A 22,333-nucleotide genomic window follows, 5' to 3' on the forward strand; every position below is an offset into this window, starting at 1 on the left:
CATACTTGGCACTAGTGATAAAGATGAAAGAAACAACAGAACAAAGAGACAGGTATCAGAATTTCCTGGCAGCCCAGTGTTTAGGACTCAGAGCTTTCACTGGTGAAGCCTGGGTTCAATCCCTGGCCAGGGAACTAAGATTCAGCAAGTTGTGCAACAGGGCCAAAAAAAAAAAAACCAGATACCATCATTGTTCCTTGGGGATTACAATCAAGTAAGCTGACAGACATTAATCAAATCATCATTAAAAAAGATATGATTCCAAATGAGATGTGTATGAAGGAAAAACTTCTAGCGTTATGAAAAAGTGACTGGAGTGTGAAATCAGGCTTTCGACATACATGGAAATGGAAAAAAAAATAAAGTGTTAGTCTCAATCATGTCTGACTCTTTGTGACCCCATAGACAGCAGGCTGCCAGGCTCCTTTGTCCATGGAATTCTCCAGGCAAGAACACTGGAGTGGGTAGCCATTCCCTTCTAAATGGAAGCCAAGCTGACATCTAAAACCTGAAAATGAAATACTAGTTGAAGAGGAAAGTATTTACGAGTATGTGGGTAAAGAGAATCCACTGGGCTCTACAAAGGTCCTGGGGTATTTGACTTTTTCCAGCCAGTGTAGCTAGGGTTGAAAGGGAAGAAAGGCTCAGATGAAGTTCAAGAAGACATGGGCCAGCTTACGTCAGAGCTGGTAGATGTGGGCCACAGTAAGAATTTGGGACTTAGTATTAAGCCAAAAGGAAAGCCATTTAACATAGAGTGACAAGATCTGACTTACCTTTAAAGAGACCATTCTGACTACGTTAAAAGTAACTTTAAAGGTAACAAGCTGGGGGGAATTCCCTTGTAGTCCAGTGGTTAGGACTCTGAGCTCATGCTTTCCCTGCTGAGGAATGGAACTAAGATCCTACAAGCAGGGCTCAACTAAGGAATGGCACTCACCTTGGGTAAGGCAATAGGGTAAAGAACTCACCATGGATGCAAAATTTAAAGAGCTGTCAAAACACTCAGTGATCCAAATTCAGTTCAGTTCAGTCCAGTCGCTCAGTCATGTCTGACTCTTTGCAATCCCATGGACTGCAGCATGCCAGGATTCCCTGTCCATCACCAACTCCCAGAGTTCACTCAAACTCATGTCCTTTGAGCTGGTGATGTCATCCAACCATCTCATTCTCTGTTGTCTCCTCCTCCCGCCTTCAATCTTTCCCAGCATCAGGGTCTTTTCCAATGAGTCAGTTCTTTGCATCAGGTGGCCAAAGGATTGGAGTTTCAGCTTCAGCATCAGTCCTTCCAATGAATATTCAGGACTGATTTCCTTTAGGATGTACTGGTTTGATCTCCGTGCAGTCCAAGGGACTCTCAAGAGTCTTCTCCACCACCACAGTTCAAAAGCATCAATTCTTCGGTGCTCAGCTTTCTTTATGGTCCAACTCTCACATCTGTACATGACTACTGGAAAACCCATAGCTTTGACTAGATGATCCAAATTAGTCATATTTTAAAAAATAAAATCTACAAACTACAGCCTACAGTCCAGCTCCCTGTTTTTGTAAATAAGATTCTCTTGGAACCAAAGTTGAGATCCTTTTAAGAAAAGTACAATAGGATCATGCAAGTCTTTTAAAATTTTGATGCTTTTCCACCATTTTTTTTCATTTATTTTGATTTTTAAATACTTCATTAAAGTATGATTTATCCCTGTTAAGTTTTGTACCTCAAGCAAGTGTCTCATTTGCCTTGAGAGTCCCTTGTACTGCAAGGAGATCCAACCAGTCCATTCTAAAGGAGATCAATCCTGGGTGTTCATTGGAAGGACTGATGCTGAAGCTGAAACTGCAATACTTTGGCCACCTCATGCGACGAGTTGACTCACTGGAAAGGACTCTGATGCTGGGAAAGGCTGGGGGTGGGAGGAGAAGGGGACAACAGAGAATGAGATGGCTGGATGGCATCGCCAACTCTGCAGACATGAGTTTGAGTGAACTCCGGGAGTTGGTGATGGACAGGGAGGCCTGGCGTGCTCTGATTCATGGGGTCGTGGAGAGTCAGACACGACTGAGCGACTGAACTGAACTGAACAAGAGCAAAAATTGGAAGACCAATTAGAACATTCACCTATTCATTCATTCAACAGTGCCAGACACTAGTCTTTACTGTGAGGATTCAAAGTGAAAAAACAATGACAGTCTCTACTCTCATGGAATGTATATTCTAATTTCATACTAAGAACCAAAATAAATGAGATGACTTTAGATTTTATGTGCAATTAAGGAAATGAAAGACAGAAAATATGATCTGATGACCAGAGTGGGCTACTTAAGAGAGCATGGCCAGGGAAGGCCACTAGAACTAAAATCTGAAAGGTGAAAACCAAAGGAAGAGGGTCCTAGGTACAGGAAATGTCAAAGTAGGCTACAGCAGAATTCAGGAGATAAAAGAGAGTGGCTTGAACTGACATAGTGGCAAAGAAATATGGGGTACTTTAAAAAGAGAATCAATAATACTTGGTTTAATGATACTAGAGTGACGGAAAGGGAGATGGCCAGGAAGACTCCCCAGAATGCTTTGATCATCATGGTGTTTTAGTCCAGCAAAACTCATGCTTCAGAGGAATGAGTACATCAATGTAGCCACTTACTGCTGGCCCCAGAATCAACATTTTGACCCTGCACAAGGCCCAGCTCAAAAGCCAACAGCCCCACTGAAGGATCCACGTCTTTAAGAGATCTACTCCAGGCTTCCTGAATATAAGATAAGATGGGAAGAGTCTAGCCATCTAACATGTAAGGAAGATATGTGCTGTTCCCTCAAGATTTTCCTCTAGGTTAGTATGATCTGTCCCGGATGGCTAACACTTTTTCTGTGGCTGTGAGTTCTCCGGTCTAATTGGGAGGTACTCCTTACATCATGCCCATCTCTTATCCCTTTGGGTATCTCTACCCCTTTTCTGACCTGCTTCATAGTGTCTGAATACTTACTATTCTGATTATTCCCTGATCAGGGTGCTGAACAACCCTCTGATGAGCAGTCTCACATCAGCTAGCAGCTACAGTGAACTTTTCAATACCTAGATCAGCACTGGGCAGTACACAGCTTGAGAAGACTAAAGGAAGAACATTATCTAGACATACAGACCTTACCATGATCCTATGGGGCAAAATGTTGTTATTCCTGTTTTATGGATGAGGCCACTAAAGTCCTAAGAAGTTACTGAAGTCAAGGAAGGGATTAAAAGGATAAAGAAGATTATATATTAGTAAATGGAGGAGCCAGGGTTTGAACTTTGAACTCCTATCTGACTTCATAGCCCGAATTATTTTAGCCACTATACTAAATTCCCTGCTGAAATGTGTAACTTTTATTTATTTATTTTATTCAACTAGAATTGATTTACAGCATTGTATTAGTTTCAGGAGCACAGACAAGTGATTCAGATATAGATAGATTGATTCTTTTTCTGGTTCTTTTCCATTGTAGGTTATTCAGTTCAGTTCAGTTCAGTCGCTCAGTCGTGTCCGACTCTCTGCGGCCCCATGAATCACAGCACGCCAGGCCTCCCTGTGTTATTACAAGATATTGAATATATAGTGCCCTGTGCTATAAAAAGGTGTTGATCAGAAAGGTGTAATCTTACTGATTTGATCTGAATGCTCGAAGGGAGCGTGGTGCAATGAGAGGACGGGTGTCAGAGGATCTTGTGCTGGTCTGAGTTTTCCCAGCTGTCCCTCACTCTGTTCCTCTGAGCAGTAACTCTCTAACACAGCAGCCCCTTGGACCTCTAGAGGAACTTCCTTATCCCACAACAGACCTACTGAGTTGGAATTGTTGCCATATGGGAAAGCAGGCTCAGGGTAGATAGATTTAATTATTTTAAGCAAAACCACCAATTTGCACTTTTTATGTGAAATCTCTTAATTTCTTAAAGCTAGCAAGGAATTCACAGTTGTTTTAAAAAAAAATCTCCATGTAGATAAATACTTCACATCCTTGGGCCTAATCTAGCTGGGCTTCTGCTTTAAGAAAGCTCTCAACAGAATCTTTCTCCTGAAGGGAATATACTTTGTTTAAAAACATGTCTTAATGTAAATTTAAAAAAAAATCAACCAGACTGAAGGAAACCCAGAATAGACTATAAATAACAACAAATGAACTTAACTGTAGTAGAAATGAATAACATAAGCACACCAAAGGGAATGGAGGGGATAAGAACTAATCTAAGTAGTTTGGGAAACTGTATGTTGACTGTTTAAGTTTGAGAAGAAAAGAACTGCACCAAGTACTGTGCCTTAGTCAGTAACGTGTTTTCCACAGGCACATAGGTTAGCAATTCTGAAACTATTTTACATATTGACATCACATACCCCATGATGTGACAGACTACTGGGGAGGACATCACTTTTAAGTTCTTGCTAAAAATGCATACCCTAAATCTAATCAGGAGAGGCTTCCCTGCTGGCTCAACAGTAAAGAATCTGCCTGCCAATGTAGGCGATGCAGGTTCCATCCCTAGGAAGGGAAGATCCCCTCGAGAAAGAAATGGCAACCTACTCCAGTATTCTTGCCTTGAAAACCCCATGGACTGAGGTGGCTGGCGGGCTATAGTCCATTGGGTTGCAAAGAGTCAACTAAACAACAACAATCAGAGAAAAACATCAGACAGATTCAAACTAAGGGACGTTCTACAAAAGAACTGTACTCTTCACAAGTTTTAGTACTATTCCCATTTCAGGGTCATGAGAACAAGGGAAGGCTGAGGAACTGTTACGGACTGAAGGAGATTTAATGAGACACGATGACAAAACCCAGGATCCAGAGTTAGGTCCTGGGAGAAACAAAGGGTACTAACGGGAAATCTGACGCAACCCAAAAAAGTCCGTCATTTAGTTAATAATACTGTATTGATGTAGATTTCTTGGTTTAGGTCAATGTACTATGGTTATGCAAGATGTTAACATTAAGGAAAACTGGGGGATAGGGTCTCAGGAACTCTTTGCATTATTTTTGCAAGTTTAGTGGATCAAGTGGATTGGTTTACTCAACCTGCATTCTACCCTCCACAGGGTACCTCCCTGTCCTGGAGAGGCTAGAACACTGAAATCTACAGTTTTGGCCCCTTAACTTCCACCAACTTAACACATTCAAGTGAGAGTTGGAAGGCACAAATGAGGTAGACACTATTTTTCTTTTCCTTGTGCTTATTTTCCTGCTGCAGATGAGGTCATGTGAACGTTGGGTTTTATTTTTTACAGGAGCACCTTCGGTGTTCCTTCTACAGCTTCCAGAATACTAGAGTGGGTAGTCGTTCCCTTCTCCAGGGGATCTTCCCGATCCAAGGATAGAACCCAGGTCTCCTGCATTGCAGGCGGACTCTTTATCAGCTGAGTCACCAGGGAAGCCCAGAAAGTGAAGGTCGCTCAGTCATGTTCAACTCTTTGCGACCCCATGGACTATACAGTCATGGAATTCTCAAAATCAGAATACTGGAGTGGGTTCCCTTTTACAGGGGATCTTCCCAACACAGGGATCAAACCTAGGTCTCCCACATTGCAGGCAGATTCTTTGGCAGCTTAGCCACAAGGGAAGCCTGAGATTACTAGAGTGGGTAGCCTATTCCTTCTCCAGCAGATCTTCCCAATCCAGGAATGGAACCAGGGTCTCCACCATTGCAAGCGGATTCTTTACCAAGTGAGCTAGGAGGGAAGCCCAGTTGATCTCACCTTTATTCCAAGTTTCTCACCATCTGGCATAACCTCGACCCCTGGATCTGAGTTTCTACACTTGAAACTCAGTTTCTGATTTTTGCCTAACACCTTGGAAGCTTAGTTCTTAAATAGAGGGTTAGAACACTGGATCCCTGGTCCCTGTAAGCACTTCAGGGTGAAGAGCTACTTAGACAGACAGGACTCACCAGCATGGCTGTATAGGTGGTTAAATACTGAAACAGCCACTATCCTGAACAGCACAGTGCTTCCTTACACTTCTCCTCTCACCTGGGGGCCACCTGGATGCTCCCTGCAATGCATCCACTAAAGATTAATGCTTTATCCAGCATAGTCCTCAAGGCACGAGTTCCGGAGCCATGGTCAGGCTCAATTCTGATTAATACTTGATTATTCCCTATTGGTGGTCAAATACTTTGAAGAGCATGTCTGTATGCAAGCCTGTAGTGTCTTCGTGGATTGCATGATGGCTTTACCTCTATTATTTATTTGAAACTGGGAAACTTGCCTTCTATTTATTCCATAAATCTTCACTGTTCAGATCTAGAGACTGTTATTATCCATATCTTGGTTTTAGACTCTAGTTTCTACTGATAGCCAAGATTTTTATATTACCTTTTGCATCTTCAGCTTGTTCAACCTCAACTAGCTCACCTCTTATTGCAGAAAACTCTTAGGATTAGAGATTATTTTGAAAAGCCTCAATCTTTACCTAGTCCCAGGTTCCAGAATCAATTCTATGCTAAACTGTATTTATAAGAAAAAATTAACATTCTAAGAAACAGTAGTTTTAAAACATTAAAATATGCTTGAACTCTTAAGACCAAACAAAAGTTGACTCATGAACATTATTTAAAAAATAAAATCTTTGGTTATAACTTAGGTCTTCTCTATAAATAGTGACAATGATTGTGTCCACACACTTGAGTTAACCTGTTATTGGAAAATACTGTTAAAATCAAGACAGTTTGACAAAATTAGTCAGACTCACACTTGATTTGGCAACTTTTATGCTACAAAATACATATTTGGTTTTTCCATATTACTTAGATTATTATTTCACCAAATAGAGAAACAATGATTGCTTCAAGTTATAGAATTCATAATACACCTATCTTTTAAAGAAGGATATTCATGCTTCTCTTGTAAGGAACCTATGAAAGAAGCTGGAAGGTAAGTTCACAAGGGATGTACAATTAAAGTAGAAGAAATTCAAATGGGTGCATATCACTTGTTTTTCAGAAAGGAAAACCAAGGAAATGTCCTAAATTAGAAAACAAGAAATCTTTGTGAAGATGTATCGAGGTATGCCAGCAAAACAAAGGCAAAAATCGAGAAAGATGAAGACATGGAATACAAGACAGCAGGCAACTAAATGTCCAGTGAAGAACAAGGCCAAGATGCAGCAGAGCTGGAAGATGTATGTCTCCGCAGGAGCTAAGTCTGTCACTGGGCCCAAGGAACATGTTTTCAAGGCTGAGAACAGAATACCTTTCATGCTGTAGGTGTATAAACAAGGTACTGCTGCTGCTGCTGCTGCTAAGTCACTTCAGTCGTGTCCGACTCTGTGTGACCCCAGAGACGGCAGCCCACCAGGCTCCCCCATCCCTGGGATTCTCCAGGCAAGAACACTGGAGTGGGTTGCCATTTCCTTCTCCAATGTGTAAAAGTGGAAAGTGAAAAGTGAAAGTGAAGTCCCTCAGTCGTGTCCGACCCTTAGCGATCTCACGGACTGCAGCCTATCAGGCTCCTCCATCCATGGGATTTTCTAGGCAAGAGTACTGGAGTGGCTTGCCATTGCCTTCTCCGGAAACAAGGTACACAGTTCCTCTTTTCAGTAAGGAAAAAGAAAAGCAATTTGCATTTGTAGGAAAGACAGGAAAACTTCACAAGAAAGCCATAGATTAGACATGAAGCAAACTAAAATGTGGCTTGATCTTGAACAGCTGATGGAATTCAAGGAAAAGGACATTCTCTTAGGTTGCAGAGAGGTCAAAGAGTGGACTCAGGAAGGAGGAAATGTCCTAAAACAGCACCTGCTGCACTGAGTAATATTTACACAGTGATAACAAAGCAAATGTTGCTTACTGCCGTTCAAAGTTTAGAATCAGTTATAGACAAAACATTGCATATTTATTTACAGCTACAGAACAGAGTGTAGTTGTCGTTAACCTCAATGTCATAAAACGAAAAGAAAGCAAAAGTGAAGCTGACAGAGGCTGGGTGGAAGAAGAGAAAACGAAAGCTGGGTGTGATAATGGTTTCATCTTACATACAGGGGAGACAAGAGCTATTTTTTTTTTAAGCTGATAAACAAGACATGGGAGTTTATCTCAAATTACAAAGACTTCCAGTAGAATAACTAAAGATAACATAACTACTAAAAAGGGAAAGAAGGAAGAATAGCTTAAGTTAAGTCCTTACCTTTCAAAGATAGGAGTACATATGTCTACAACTGATACAGCGAGAAACACTGACATAGGAATATTATTCAGAGTTATAAAGAAGTCTACCTGGAAAAGAAAACAAAACGAACTGCCCCAGAAAAGTAATACTGGGACAAGTGGTGAAGGAATGGCAGAGAGGGCTGTGACATTTCATTATAAGTCCTCTCAACTGGCTAATTTTTTTAACTAAATAGCATAAGAGATTTGCACAGAACGTGAACCATTAACAGGCTGAATTCTTAACCATGTTTTTAGTATTATTTGAATTTTTTGTTTTTGATGAGATTTCCTAATAAATGTCTTTATTACACTTAAAATCCTTTCATAATTTGTGTAGAACCTACACACATTGGTTCTCTTTCATATTCAATCTCTACTGAATACTGACTTTTGTCCACTTTCCTATAATCTAGTGTATCTATAATATTGTATAAAAAAACTCTCCTTTGCTATGAGACAAGGGTGGGATATTTATGAAGCAGATAGTAACAAAGTTTTGGTCCAGTTTTTGTGCCTACAAAATCAAATGGAAAACCATAAAAAGACTCATAAAATAGATTTCATAAACAAAAATATATTGATTACATATTACCTCCCAGGCACAAGGCTAGCTGATAATATACTGTATCAAAACAAGACCAGAAGCATTATTCTTATTATCACTTTATCTGAAATTTCAGAAAATGTGTTCATTTAGCACAGGATTTGTCAGCTTTGGCACTACTGACACGGTGGACCACATAATTTGTTGTTGAGTGTCTGTCCTGTGCTTTGCAGATACTTAGCAGCATCCCTGGTTTCTACCACTGCTGCTGCTTCTGCTAAGTTGCTTCAGTCGTGTCCGACTCTGTGCGACCCCATAGACGGCAGCCCACCATTAGAAGTCAATAATATGTCCTCCCCTCTCCCCTTCTTCCCATAGTGACAACCAAAACTGTCTCCAGATTTTGTACCTGGTTGAGAATCAGTGGGTGTGATCATATTTTTAAAGAACTAAAATTTAATTTTAGAGATACTACTACTGTGTCAACCTCATTTCTTTTGTGATGAGTTTGTCTTACATATTGTCTCATTACATTTGACTCGAGAAGTATAGCCACAATGGACTTTGATTCTTAGATGAGATAAATGTAATCTTTAACACTGCAGTAGAGCGGCATTTTCAACTAACTTATGAATAGCAAAAAAAATATGACTTGCTATTTTTAGCTTAGGGAGTCTATCTTAAACCATACATGCTGGTACAACTGTGAAATCTAAGCTTTTAGGATTTCTCCTGAGTTAACCAGATGGTACACGTATGGTCTGCCTACAAAATCTTTCCTTTCTTTTCAAATAAGCTATTTTTCACATTCCACTTTAAGATCATACGCTTTTAGATTCTTTCCAAGTGAGAAAAAAAGTCCAGACTACATTAGACACTAAAGTAAATTATCACAAGTCCTGAGATTCCTGGGACTTATAAATCTAAGGAAAATGTCACCTATCTCCATGTTTTTTACCCTCACCTTATTATATCTTCATGTTAGCTTCTAATCTATCCTTATGGTAACAGCAAATGCACATATACTCTTTATTTGCCAGGCATCATTCTAAGCTCCTTCACATTTATTTAAATTGTTTTTCACTTTACTGAGGCATAACTTATATACAAAACTGCACATATTTAAAGTATATGATTTGGAAAGTTTGCACATGCATACAACCGTGAAACCATCACCGCAATCAAAGCAATAAACATATCTATTGAAGTAAAATGTTTTACTTTGACTTAATTTCAGACAGAAAAATTACAAGAAGAATACAAAGAGCTACTGGGTATCTTTCTACAAGAGTCAGCAGTTGTTCCTACTTCACTACATTTGATTCTCTCTTCCCCCTCTCTATATGTGTGTGTGTCTATAGTATGTAATTTTTTCCTCAACCACTTCAGAATGTTACATTATGCCATTTTACCTCTAAATACCTCAGTGTAGTATTTTTCCTAAAACCAAGGAAATCGACATTATTATGACATTATCTAATTTACATTCAGATCTCACCATTTGTCCTAAAAATGTCCTTTAAATCAGAAGAAAATCCAAGATGAATATGTGCATTCAATTGCTATGCCTCTTTGTCATCCTTTAGTCTGGCACAGTCTCAGCCTTTCTCTGTAAAGAATGACATTGAAATTTTTGACAAGTACAGGCCAATGGTGTTGTGGACTGTTCCTGTTTGAATTTGTGTGATAATTCCTCATGAAAGAGATTCAGGCTATGCAATGTGGCAAGAACACCACAGAAGTGATAGTGTGTTCTTGTCAGTGCTTCGAAAGACATATGATACCGGTTTTTCCCAATATGAGTGATACTATCTTTGACATTGGTTAAGGCGTGATCAGCCAGATTTCCCCACTGTCTTTTGTAGTTAATAGGTATCTTGTAGAGAGATACTTTGAGATTATGTAAATACTTTTGTTATCCTCAAACTTTCACCCACCAGTTTTAGCACCCATAATTATTACTATGATGGTTCCCAAATAATGATTTTCTAATTTTATCATCTCTTCTACATGGCTTTCTACTTAAAAAATGAACTTTCTTTACCTATCTACCTATGTATCTACCTATGTATATGTCTGTCTAGTTCTATCATTGTGGTCCTACTCTTTACTCAACAGGTTATATTCCTTTGCTTTCTTTCATTTTTATTTTGATGTCAGACTGTTAGATTCGGTCAAATGAGAGTTCCTTCAAACAGGCTTCTGTGATTGACATAGCTCAAAAAGATGTCCCAGCCCTGGAATCAAGTCTTGGTTGTTTTGAATGGTATTTAAAAGCCAGCATCTGCATGCTGTGTGCTTACTGCTATTGGGCTCTGTAAGCAGACAAATGGGAATTGAATTATACATACATATCTTTGTGCATATACATACATGCATAAATATACAGGAATACCTCATCTTATTGCACTTCACTTTATTGTGCTTCACAGATAATACATCAAATTGAAAATTGAATCAATGAATACATCAAATTGAAAGTTTGTGGCAACACTGCAGCAAGCAAATCTATCACCACCATTTTTCCAACAGCATTTGTTTACTTCATGTCTCTGTGCCACATTTTGGTAATTCTCATAACATTTCAAATACTTTCATTATTATTATATTTGTTACGGTGATATTTGATCAATGATCTTTGATGTTATTATTGTAAAAATATTATAACTTGCTGAAGACTCGAATGATGGTTAGCATTTCTTCCAAGAAAGTATTTTTAAATTAAAGTATGTATACTGTTTTGAGACATAATACTATTGCACACAATAGGCTGCATTATAGGGTAAACATAAGTTTTATATGCACTGGGAAACAAAAAAACTTGTGTGGATCGCTTTATTGCAGTATTCTCTTTATTGTGGTGGTCTAGAATCAAACATGCAGTATTCCCAAGTTCTGTATTAATTCCCAATGTCTGTATTAATATTTACTCATCGTTACAATCCAGCCCGTCCATTCTAAAGGAAAGCAGTCCTGGGTGTTCACTGGAAGGACTGATGCTGAAGCTGAAACTCCAATACTTTGGCCACCTCATGTGAAGAGTTGACTCACTGGAAAAGAGTCTGATGCTGGGAGGGATTGGGGGCAGGAGGAGAAGGGGACGACGGAGAATGAGATGGCTGGATGGCATCACCGACTCGATGGACATGAGTTTGAGTGAATTCCGGGAGTTGGTGATGGACAGGGAGGCCTAGCGTGCTGTGATTCATGGGGTCACAAAGAGTTGGAGATGACTGAGTGACTGAACTGAACTGAACAATCCTATGAAGCATCTACAACTTTTATTATTTTCCTTTTACAGCTAAAGAAACTGAGGAACAGAAAACATTAAATAACTTGCTAAGGATCTGCCAGTCAAGTTAGAAGGCTGAGATCAGAACTCAGGCAGTCTGGTTGCAGGCTTACCCTCTAAGCATAACTATTCAAAGACAAAAGTTTTTCCAGAGTTGAGAAGGAAGTTTATCCAACATGATCTAAAATTTTTACTGTGTTCTTTGACTTTAATATCATATCCCATTTATTACTTGGGGAAAAGTAAAGGATGTCCTGCTCATCTGGGAATCAAATACAAGCAATAGACTTGACACACAATTCACTCAGAAAACTAAAGGTGTGCAACTGCAAACTTCCTATGCCTGGTTCTCTCTTTCCTAAAGCTGAGTGTCTTTCCTAAAGCTCTTCAAGAATTTTTAGATCTTCATAGAAATAGGTTTCTGGTGAGCCTTATCCAGTGGATGTGATCAGACTTCCTTTCAGGCTAAGCTGAGGTTCTACCTCCTGCTACTTATTCACACTTCAAAGTACTCATGCAAAGCAAGGAAATTAGTGTGTTTTTTAAACAGAGGATGAAGACGACTGTGGGGTTTTTCCTTTTATATGGTCAAAGGAAATTTATTACGTTAAATATAATCAAGAAATACCTCATGGTGGGATATCGGAAAGTTTTAAAAACCTATCCAGAGAATAACTGCTTTGCTCAAGATTATGTTGCTCCAAAGGAAGCAAAAATTCTGAGAATGACTTAAAAAGCTAAATTTATGACTGTGATGATACCAGTATGAGTTTATCCTTGGAAGATTTTGTAAACACAAAAAGAAGGTTGAATATAAATTTGACATATATCTTATGTCTAATTTTGGGAGTGGTATCACGAAAATTTTAAAAATTCATGTGACACCAAGGCCAGTGATTCTTAAAGGAAATACAAAGGGATAGGGAAGCTTTTATAAAGATATTCTAACAAAGTAAGAGCCAGTGATTCCATAAAGCAACCAAAGTGCCATGAATGGCACTCTGAGATGAACTCAGACAAACTAAAAAATCAAGGATAAATAAAAAATACAAGACAAACCCTAAGGATACTGTAGTAGGGCACACCACAAATGATCTCTGTATAGATGTATACATACCTTGAAACCTGACATACTGCAGGTTAGTGGGGATATGTTGAATTGTTTACTAAATATTGCTTGGACAATTAGCTATCTATATAGAAAATAATAATATTTGTTCCTACTTCACACCATAAGCAAAAATAATTACCAGGAGAATTAAAGTCCTCAATATGAAAAGCAGAAATTTTACACACAGGTATGCTGAGGTTAGGGAGAATATCCTTCTGACTTTAAGACAGAAGAGTTGTTTGTTGTTGGTTTTTTCTATAAACAAAATTAAAGCATACATGCAAGAAAATGACATTTGATCATATAAAGTTTAGAAACTCTGTACACCTAAAACATCCCCAAAGTAAAAAAAAAGCTAAAGATTGGAAGACTGTATTTGCAAATGCAAATGAATGACAAGGAATTAAGTTTCTTGAATACATAAAGAACTCGTACAAATTAATACAAGAAAGATAACCCGATATTGTAAAATAGTAATATCAAGAATAATAATGACATATGATATTAACATATAAGAGCCTTTTACAGAAAGCTGAATAGTCAACAAATATATGAAAAGATGTTCCACTTCAATGCTAATCAGGGATGTTCAAACCATGATCAGATACAATTAGATTGGAAGGTTAAGAATTCTGACAATGTTAAACATTAATGAAGATGGGAAGCAAGAGAAAAGTTCTGCTAAGAGAGTATGGTGCTGTATTCACTTTGGAGAGCAATTTGGCAGCTTATACTGAGCTAGAAGATGCATGTGCCTTCAGTCAGCCAGTTCAGTTGTTCAGTCATGTCCAACTCATTGCGACCCCATGGACTGCAGCATGCCAGGCTTCCCTGTCCGTCACCAACTCCTGAAGTCTACTCAAGCTCATGTCCATTGCGTTGGTGATGCCTTTAACCATCTCATTCTCTTTCGTCCCCTTCTCCACCAGCCTTCAATCTCTCCCAGAATCAGGGTTTTTCCCAATGAATTGGTCTTCACATCAGCTGACCAAAGTATTGGTTTTGGAGCCCAAAAAAATAAAGTCTGACCCTGTTTCCACTGTTTCCCCATCTATTTCCCATGAAGTGATGGGACCAGATGCCATGATCTTTGTTTTCTGAATGTTGAGCTTCAAGCCAATCTTTTCACTCTCCTCTTTCACTTTCAACAAGAGGCTCTTTAGTTCCTCTTCACTTTCTGCCATAAGGGTGGTGTCATCTGCGTATCTGAGGTTATTGATATTTCTCCCAGCCATCTTGATTCCAGCTTGTGCTTCTTCCAGCCCAGTGTTCCTCATGATGTACTCTGCATATAAGTGATATAAGCAGGGTGACAATATACAGCCTTGATGTACTCCTTTCCTGATTTGGAACCAGTTTCTGTTGTTCCGTGTCCAGTTCTAACTGTCACTTCTTGACCTGCATACAGATTTCTCAGGAGGCACGTCAGGTGGTCTGGTATTCCCATCTCTTTCAGAATTTTCCAAAATTTGTTGTGATCCACACAGTCAAAAGCTTTGGTGTAGTCAATAAAGCAAAAGTAGGTATTTATCTGAAATTCTCTTGCTTTTCCAGTGATTCAAGTGATGTTGTCAATTTGATCTCTGGTTCCTCTGCCTTTTCTAAAACCAGCTTGAACATCTGGAAGTTCAATTTATATACTATTGAAGGCTGGCTTGGAGAATTTTGAGCATTACTTTGCTACCATGTGAGATGAGTGCAATTGTGCGGTAGTTTGAGCATTCTTTGGCATTGCCTTTCTTTGGGATTGGAATGAAGACTGACTTTTTCCAGTCCCGTGGCCACTGCTGAGTTTTCCAAATTTGCTGACATATTGAGTGCAGCACTTTCACAGCATCATTTTTTAGGATTTGAAATAGTTTTCTGGGAATTCCATCACCTCCACTAGTTTTGTTCATAGTGATGCTTCCTATGGCCCACTCGACTTTGCATTTCAGGATGTCTGGCTCTATGTAAGTGATCACACCCTCGTGGTTATCTGGGTCATGAAGATCTTTTTTGTATAGTTCTTCTGTGTATTCTTGCCACCTCTTCTTAATATCTTCTGCATCTGTTAGGTCCATACCATTCCTGTCCTTTATTGTGCTCATCTTTGCATGAAATGCTTCCTCGGTATCTCTAATGTTCTTGAAGAGATCTCTAATCTTTCCCACTGTGCCCTGGGACCTCCTAATTCTACTCCTAGGTAAAATTTCCTTTAGAAAAATGTTATATGCACAATGCACTGGGAGAAAGAATGTGCATAGCACATCGTATGTAACAGTAAATATTTGGCAACAACCTAAATGCCCCATCCACTGGAGAATGGGAAATAAATACTATAGGGTATATTCAGTTGAACAAATTCTCTAAGCTGTGGAAATGAATAAAATTTACAGTTATCTGCATCCCCACATATGGAGGATACAAAAGAATAAATACTCCACTGACATAAAATTTTTAAACATACAAATAAATCCTACATATACTGCTTAAGAATACACACACATACATGTAGTTAAATTTTAAGAAAAGACATGGAAATGAAAAGGAGTTGGCATTTTTTGTTGGGGGGGATAAAATAAATTATTAGTAAATTTTAAGTTATTTTTTTAACACAGGTGCTGATTTTATTAAGGAACATTCTGAAAGAGATGGGAATACCAGACCACCTGACCTGCCTCTTGAGAAACCTGTATGCAGGTCAGGAAGCAATAGTTAGAACTGGACATGGAACAACAGACTGGTTTCAAATAGGAAAAGGTGTACGTCAAGGTTGTATATTGTCACCTTGCTTATTTAACTTATATGCAGAGTACATCATGAGGAATGCTGGGCTGGAAGAAGCACAAGCTGGAATCAAGATTGCTGGGAGAAATATCAATAACCTCAGATATGCAGACGACACTACCCTTATGGCAGAAAGTGAAGAGGAACTCAAAAGCCTCTTGATGAAAATGAAAGAGGAGAGTGAAAAGACTGGCTTGAAGCTCAACATTCAGAAAACAAAGATCATGGCACCTGGTCCCATCACTTCATGGGAAATAGATGGAAAAACAGTGGAAACAGTGTCAGACTTTATTTTTTTGGGCTCCAAAATCACTGCAGATGCTGATTGCAGCCATGAAATTAAAAGACGCTTGCTCCTTGGAAGGAAAGTTATGACCAACCTTGATAGTATATTAAAAAGCAGAGACATTACTTTGCCAACCAAGGTCCGTCTAGTCAAGGTAATGGTTTTTCCCGTGGTCATGTATGGATGTGAGAGTTGGACTGTGAAGAAGGCTGATCGCCGAAGAATCGATGCTTTTGAACTGTGGTGTTGGAGAAGACTCTTGAGAGTCCCTTATACTGCAAGGAGATCCAACCAGTCCATCCTAAGGGAGATCAATCCTGGATGTTCATTGGAGGGACTGATGCTAAAGCTGAAACTGCAATACTTTGGCCACCTCATGCGACGAGTTGACTCACTGGAAAAGACTCTGATGCTGGGAAAGGTTGGGGGTGGGAGGAGAAGGGGACGACGGAGAATGAGATGGCTGGATGGCATCACCGACTCTGTGGACATGAGTTTGAGTGTACTCCGGGAGTTGGTGATGGACAGGGAGGCCTGGCGTGCTGTGATTCATGGGGTCGCGGAGAGTCGGACACGACTGAGCGACTGAACTGAACTGAACTGAACTGAACATACTCTTTATGAGTTTGAAATGTCTCGTGGTATATTTAAAGATCACCTTGGTCTTATTTTCCTGACTATAGGCTCACCATGATACAAACATAGTTCTTCATCATGATAGAAATGTATCACCCCTTTTTCAATTAAGCTTTTTTTAAAGAATTTTTTATTTTAATTGGAGGCTAATTGCTTTACAATATTGTAGTGGTTTTTGCCACACATTGACATGAATCAGCCATGGGTGTACATGTGTTCCCCATCCTGAACCCCCCCTCTCACCTCCCTCCCCATCCCATCCATCAGGGTCATCCCAGTGCACCAGCCCTGAAGCACCCTGTGTCTTTCACTGAACCTGGACTGGCGAGCTATTTCATGTACGATAATATACATGTTTCAATGCTATCCTCTCAAATCATCCCACCTTCACCTTCTCCCAGAGTCTAAAAGTCTATTCTTTACATCTGTGTCTCTTTCACTGTCTCGCATATAGGGTCACTGTTACCATCTTTCTAAATTCCATATATATGCATTAATATACTGAATTGGTGTTTTTCTTTCTGACTTACTGTATAACAGGCTCCAGTTTCATCTATCTTATTAGGACTGACTCAAATGCATTCCTTTTTATAGCTGAGTAATATTCTATTGTGTATATGTACCATAGCTCTTATCCATTCATCTGCTGATGGACATCTAGGATGCTTCCATGCCCGAGCTATTGTAATCAGTGCTGCGATGAACATTGGGGTACACATATCTCTTTCAATTCTGGTTTCCTTGGTGTATATGCCCAGGAGTGTGATTGCTGGGCCATATGGCAGTTCTATTTCCAGTTTTTTAAGGAATCTCCACACTGTTCTCCATAGTGGCTGTACTAGTTTGCATTCCCACAACAGTGTAAGAGTGTTCCCTCTTCTCCACATCCGCTCCAGCATTTGTTTGTAGACTTTTTGATAGTAGCCATTCTGACCAGCATGAGATGGTACCTCATTGTGGTTTTGATTTGCATTTCTCTGATAATGAGTGATGCTGAGCATCTTTTCATGTCTTTGTTAGCCATCTGTATGTCTTCTTTGGAGAAATGTCCATTTAGTTCTTTGGCCCATTTTTTGATTGGGTCTTTTATTTTTCTTGTATTGAGTTGCATGAGCTGATTGTATATTTTTGAGATTAATTATCAGTTGCTTCACTTGCTATTTTCTTCCATTCTGAAGGCTGTCTTTTCACCTTGCTTATAGTTTCCTTCATTGTGCAAAAGGTTTAATTAGGTCCCATTTGCTTATTTTTGCTTTTATTTCCATTACTCTGGGAGGTGGGTCATGGAGGATCCTGCTGTGATTTATGTCAGAGTGTTTTGCTTATGTTTTCCTGTAGGAGTTTTTATAGTTTCCGGTCTTTAGATCTTTAATCCATTTTGAGTTTATTTTTGTGTATGGTGTTACAAAGTGCTCTAGTTTCATTCTTTTCCAGGTGGTTGACCAGTTTTCTCAGCACCACTTGTTAAAGAGATGGTCTTTTCTCCATTGTGTATTTTTGCCTCCTTTGTCAAAAATAAGGTGTCCATAGGAACATGAATTTATCTCTGGGCTATTTTGTTATGTTGATCTGTATTTCTTTCTTTGTGCCAGTACCATACTGTCTTGATGACTGTAGCTTTGTAGTAGTCTGAAGTCAGGCAGGTTGATTTCTCCAGTTCCAGTCTTCTTTCTCAAGATTGCTTTGGCTATTCAACGTTTTTTTGTATTTCCATACAAATTGCGAAATTTTTGTCCTAGGTCTGTGAAAAATACTGTTGGTAGCCTGATATGGATTGCATTGAATCTAAAGATTGTTTTGGGTAATATACTCATTTTCACAATATTGATTCTTCCAATTCTTCCAAACCATGAACATGGTATATTTCCCCATCTGTGTCCTCTTTTATCGTTTTATAATTTTGTATATATAGTTCTTTTGTTTCTTTATGTAGATTTATTCCTAAGTATTTTATTCTTTTCATCGCAATGGTGAATGGGATTGTTTTCTTACTTTCTCATTGCTAGTGTGAAGGAAAGGAAAGAATTTCTGTGTATTAATTTTATATCCTGCAACTTTATTATATTTCTTGATTAGCTCTAGTAATTTTCTGGTGGTGTCTTTAGGGTTTTCTATGTACAGGATCACATCATCTGCAGATGATCATGTCATCTACTGCTTTTCCAATCTGATTCCTTTTTTCTTCTCTGACTGCTGTAGCTAAAATTTCCAAAACTATGTTGAATAGTAGTGGTGAGAGTTGGCACCCTTGTCTTGTTCCTGACTTTAGGGGAAATGCTTTCAATTTTTCACCACTGAGGATGTTTGTTTGCATTTATCATATTTGGCTTTTATTATGTTGAGGTATTCCAATCAAGCCTTTATGTTCTAGAATTTGGACTCCTCTCCACTGAGGTGTGTGCAGGAAGTGGGGAGGGTCTGTTGTGGCTCCTTCGGTGGCTGTCACGGAAAAATAATTCTTCTAGGGTTTTGTTGCAAAGGAATTAATCTGGGTTGGGAAGATCACCTAGAAAAGGAAATGGCAACCCCCTCCAATATTCTTTCCTGGAAAAGCCCATAGACGGAGGAGACTGGTAGGCTATAGTCCATGGGGTCACAAAGAGTCAGACATGACCAAGCATTTCCACTTTCAAGAATGGAAGAAGGATGTGGGAGATAATGGTACTAGATGGAAAAGAAGCAGTCTCATTAGAGAAAACGGTGGCGTCCTGGGGACTATGGGGGATTTTCCTAAAACATTTAGATGAATCTCTCTTGGGTGGTCATAGCAGGATGGTCAAGGCTGGTGTAACTGCAGGGACCTTGAGAGCAAAGCATAAGTCTCTGTGTTGCGTCAGCCTATGATTAGAGTGGAAATGGCAGTGATGGAATCTCAGTGGCCCTCACAGAGCAACAGAACCTACTAGAGAAAGGTGTGCCATCCCCAGCCAGCAACAGCATCCTCTAGAAGGTGTGGAAACAATGAAGCACACCCAACCTTGGCATGAGATAAGGCCAAGGGTTCTTTTAGGATTCAATGAAGGGGTTAGGGAACCCAGTTTCCCACCCACATTGGAAGCTCTTTAGCTAGCCCTGAGGAAGCTCAGGTTAGATTTAACTTACTTTAGAAAAAGAGAAATGTGATGTTTCTTGTAACTGAAAGATTACACATTAATGTCAGAAAGCTACCACACAGAATAAGCAAAGACTAAAATCCAAAGAAGAGTTCACTGTCAGTAGATAAATGGAAGCAAATAGCTAGGAGTCTCTTTTTCCCTTCTTCTCAAGGGGAAAAAATAACCTTCAAACTAATGGGCCAGAACAATGCTAAAACAAGGAAACTCAGGTTCCCCAATAGGTAACAGAAGCATTAGATGAACCAAGTTGGGTCATCAGTGTGATTCAGCTTCCAAGAAAGCAAATCCCACAGGAGACTGCACTGACAGCTTGGAAGGTCAGATCATCAGAGGGAGAAAAATCCCACAAAGTGCCAGTTAGACCACAGCCAGATTTACGGAACAGCCTGAAACTACTCATAAGTGAGTGAAATTAGATTTCAGGTAACCATATTCTTTTTTTTCGCTGTGCAGCACATGGGATCTCAGTTCCCGAGCAGGGATCAAAACTGCGCCCTCTATATTAGAAGTATGGAGTATTAACCACTAGACTGCAAGGTAAGTCCCAGGTAACCATATTCTGTAACAAGTTGTTTATATGTATGACAACTCAACTACAGAAAAACTTTCATTCCTCATGCTTTAAAAGGTAAGTATTATAAAGTTTGGCTTGAAGCTCAATATTCAGAAAACAAAGATCATGGCATCTGGTCCCATCACTTCACGGGAAATAGTTGGAAAAACAGTGGAAACAGTGTCAGACTTTATTTTTTTGGGCTCCAAAATCACTGTGGATGCTGATTGCAGCCATGAAATTAAAAGACGCTTACTCCTTGGAAGGAAAGTTATGACCAACCTAGATAGTATATTACAAAGCAGAGACATTACTTTGCCAACCAAGGTCCGTCTAGTCAAGGCTATGGTTTTTCCCGTGGTCATGTATGGATGTGAGAGTTGGACTGTGAAGAAAGCTGATCGCTGAAGAATTGATGCTTTTGAACTGTGGTGTTGGAGAAGACTCTTGCGAGTCCCTTGGACTGCAAGGAGATCCAACCAGTCCATTCTAAGGGAGATCAATCCTGGGTGTTCATTGGAAGGACTGATGCTAAAGCTGAAACTCCTTCAATACTTTGGCCACCTCATGCATCGAGTTGACTCACTGGAAAAGACTCTGATGCTGGGAAGGATTGGAGGCAGGAGGAGAATGGGACGACAGAGAATGAGATGGCTGGATGGCATCACCGACTCGATGGACATGAGTTTGAGTGAACTCCGGGAGTTGGTGATGGACAGGGAGGCCTGGCGTGCTGTGATTCATGGGGTCACAAAGAGTCGGACATGACTGAGCGACTGAACTGAACTGAACTGATTATAAAACTATTTTCTCTTATATATGTTTCTGAAATTCAATGAGCACTAAAGTATACTTAGAATAAGATTACACAAAATTTACTTACATAAAATGTCCATGTTTTAAGACTATGTATAAGGAACAAAAAGAGAGTGTATTAGGGTTCTCCAGAGAAACAGAACCAATAGGAAATGTGTGTTGGTATATAATATTTTGCTCTTAATAAAAAAAGATGCCAGAGTGTTCTCTAGTCCCTTCGGCCACATGAAGATATGATGTGAAGTCTGAACACCAAGAAACAATAGCTCTTGGGGACAAACACTTTTAAAAGCATACCTATGGTCCTACGAAACCCAGAAGTCTAGGGATACTTACTATAACAGCAAAAAACAATACATCTTAATGATATCTGAGAAAGGGCTAAGTTATATTGTAAATTCTACTTAACAGTAGCGATAATAAAATTCCTCCACAAATATTTTTCTTTTAAAATGTGAGGCCTAAATGCTCATTGACACATACATTTAGACATACATGCAAGTAGATTTATTAAAAGGAATTAGCTCACAAGGTTATAAAGGCTGACAAGTCCCAAGATATGGAGGGTAAGCAGGCAAGTTGGAGACCCAGGAGAGACAAAGGTGCACCTCCAGTCCAAAGGCTAGCAGGCTCAATCGAGTTCTGAATCAAAGGTCAGGAAAAAAACAGATGTCCTAACCAGAGGCAGCTGGGAAGGAGGAATTCTTACTGGGGCCAGGGAGAGGAGGGGCAGCCCTTTTGTCTTCCTCAGGTCTTTAAGTACACCCACCTTGCTATGTTAAGTCACTTCAGTTGTGTCCATCTCTTTGTGACACTATGGACTGTTGACTGCCAGGCTCCTCTTTCCATGGGATTCTCCAGGCAAGAATACTGACTGGGTTGCCATTCTCTCCTCCAGGGGATCTTCCCGAACCAGGGATTGACCCTGAGTCTCCTGCATTGCCGGTGGATTCTTTACTGCTGGGCCACCAGGGAAGTCCCCCACCCACCTTAGGGAAGGCAATCTATTTTACTCAGTCTGTATTTAAATGTTAATCGCATCCAA

The sequence above is a fragment of the Moschus berezovskii genome, chromosome 11 (assembly GCF_049115385.1).
Source record: "Moschus berezovskii isolate FMDL1 chromosome 11, NW_MosBer_1.0, whole genome shotgun sequence".
In the NCBI taxonomy this organism is placed as follows: Eukaryota; Metazoa; Chordata; class Mammalia; order Artiodactyla; family Moschidae; genus Moschus; species Moschus berezovskii.